The following is a 3,308-nucleotide window of genomic DNA, read 5'->3' as shown; positions in this document are numbered from 1 at the left end:
CATATGATAATCAGTTGATATTTTTATATAAACAACAAGGAGGAAAACAGTAATATAATATTACATTGTACATTTTTTTTATTTATATATTAACCAATGATATATATCATTGATATTAACTCACACAAAATAAGATTGATATTATTATTTTATTTAATAGGGGCTAAATTATTATGAAGATAAGGATAATTGCTAAAAAATCTTTTAAATATTGCTAAATTTTTTAGAAATGATATATAGTAACCCTTGAACGGTATATAGGGGAATGTAAGTAATACTCATAGATTTAAAATTTTTCATTTAATATACTGTTTATAATATTTAATTATAAACATATATAAACAAAAAATATTCGAGCCTAGTTCTTTCCATGCCTTTCAAACTGATTAAAGTCTTAAAGGCAGTGACCCCTACAACGGGGGGGGGGGGGTCCGAAGCAACTGCTTCTATAAATTTCTATGGGGGTACTTTTTTTTTAAATTTTTTTAATTTTTTATTTTAAAATTTTAAAATTTTTTAAAAAAAATTTTTTTATTTTATTTTTTTTAAAATTTTTATGGTCGATGTTTAGCAAATTAGTTTGTTATCCGATATTTCTTATCATAAAATTATTTTTCCACTTTCAAGATTTGCGCAAAATTAAAATTTTATCAAAGGGAATAGTAAGAATTTAAATATTAAATCTTATATATAATCATTTATAATTTTTAGATCATTGTCAAAATATGCCCAAAAATATTAACCAAAAAAAATATAAATGCTTATCTCGCAATCAAGCCTTCTGGAGAAACAGGCAACAAGATGGCAATATGATGAGCCTTATTAAACTTATTGCAGATTCTGAGCCTGTTCTTAAAATGTATATACAAGATAATGAAGAAAGAAGAAGTGAGAAAAAAATTAAGGGATTAAAATCTAAATTATATTCAAATCTGTTATCATATAATAACATAAATATTCTTATTGAAACCATGAAAAATATGGTTATAAAAAAAATTCAAAAGGAGATTGAATTCAACAGGTGCTATTCAATTATAGTTGATGGCACATATGATGTATCGAAATCAGAAGCAATAGCTTTGATAGTGAGATATGTTGAAAATAGCGAGACACCTAAGCCCGTTGAAAGGCTGATAGACATTTATTGTACGAGAAATACAACGGGCCTCGATATTAAAAAGAATATAATATCCAAGCTTGGCTCCGTGAATCTACCCCTCGAATTCCTAGTGGGGCAAAGCTATGATGGCGCCTCAAACATGAGTGGAAGAATTAATGGAGTTCAGGCTTCGATTAGAGCGGAGGCGCCAAAGGCAGCTTTAATTTGGTGCTATTGTAATCGATTAAATTTAATAGTTGTTCAATTATGCCAATCAGTAAAAGAGCTGCGAAATGTCTTGGGAATATTAGACGAAATTTACGTATATTTTAATGGTGTTAAAAGATATGAAGTACTCAAAACATGTCAGAGTGATTTACTGACAAAATCACATAGATTTTTACGCATCAAGAATACCACTCGGTAATATTATCTTAATTGTTTCGATATATAATGTTTATTTTATATTTATAGAAGCTGGCTAACATCACATAAGGCGATTGTAATTTTTTTCCTACTTTATGATGCTTTGAGGGCAGCTTTGGCAAATTTAAAGGATTCTGAAGATCCTGCCACTTCCACTATGGCTAGTGCTATAGTCTATAGAATAGAAACATTTGATTTTATTTTATCACTATGTGTTTTGGATAAAATATTGTTGATAACAAGCTTGGCTTGTACAAAATTGCAAACCATTTCTAAGGATATAGGGTTTGCAATAAATCAAATAAGATTGCCTGATTAATATGAGAAGTATAATTTAAATTATTATCTTTTATTATTTTATAATCCTAAAATAGATAATAACACTGAATTTTTGGATGTCTTTTTTAAAAGGCCCAAGATTTTATGAAGAAGAGAAATTTACCTTTTGATTTTGAAAGTTCAAGACTTCAAACATTACAATCCAAAAAGGAGAGATATATATATACTTTCATCATTAAATATAATATTTTATTTTAGCTTTAAAATCAGTGTGTTTTATGCTGCACTTGTTTTAATTATTATGCAGTTTAGTGAAAGATTTAACGATGAATCGATAAAATTTTTGAGTCAAACATCATTTTTTACCCCAAAGGGAATGGCGGAAAAGGCAATTGTTAAAGATGATATCAAGGATATCTGTGAATTTTATCAATTAAATACAAATCAAGTTTTTGAGGAAATGTTGATGTTTAGAAATATTTATAAAATGGCTAAAACGGGGGACGTAATTATTACTCGTGACCTAGAGGTTAAAGAAGATTTGTCAGATTCTGAGAATTGTAAATTTATTTAATTAAAATATTTTTACTAATACATTATTTAGCTTCTTCTGATGATGATAATAATTCTGAGATGAATGATTCAGACTGGAAAAACTATTCATTTATTTTACCTTATCATCTGCTTATAAATTTTTCTGCTTTCCCTAACAATTTTATATAAATATTTATTAACTATTCCTACTACATCATGTACTGCCGAAAGGGTCATGAGTAAAATTAAACTAATTAAAACAAGACTTCGTAGTGTCATGAAAGATCCATTTCTTAATAATTTAACCATTTTATCAATGGAAAATAATTTATTTAAACAATTAAATATTGATAAAATTATAAATTCTTTTGCTTTCTCTTCCCCTAATTTATCTAAATTATTCATTTAAAAATAATATTTTTAAAGCATATATTTTTTACATTATATTTATATTATAATAAATATTGATGCAATAAAAATTATTTTTGAAATTTATTGGTGTCAAAAAATAATTTACAATGGGGGGGGGGGTACTTTAGGGGGGTATTCTGCTTCTATCCCTCAAAAAGTGTAGGGGTCACTGCTTAAAGGTGTATAAGAGGAAAATATTTATTTACCAATAATTGGGTAGTCTCCAGATACCTGTGAGCCCACAGAAGCTAACTCTATGTTCAAACGCCTAAGATGTCCGTACCCTATTTTAATATTCGTATGTAATTTGAGATAAATTTGGAAAGATTAATCCATCAACAAATTTAACTTCTCTATGTTTCTTCACATTAAATTCATATAAAATTGTAATAATCTAAAGATAATTTAAATATGAATTCTTATAATTTCATAAGTGTTTAAAAAACATAAACCAAATGGGCCATCTTCAAAACTCGACTTTTTCCAATTAATTAAAAATTTTTCTCTTGCATTTTTTTAAAAAAAAAGTTTTTAAAATCTAAAAGTAAAAAAAAAATCA

The sequence above is a fragment of the Gordionus sp. m RMFG-2023 genome, chromosome 2 (genome assembly GCF_954871325.1).
Source record: "Gordionus sp. m RMFG-2023 chromosome 2, tfGorSpeb1-WG-v2, whole genome shotgun sequence".
In the NCBI taxonomy this organism is placed as follows: domain Eukaryota; kingdom Metazoa; phylum Nematomorpha; class Gordioida; order Chordodea; family Parachordodidae; genus Gordionus; species Gordionus sp. m RMFG-2023.
Note: the sequence above shows the minus strand (reverse complement) of the source record.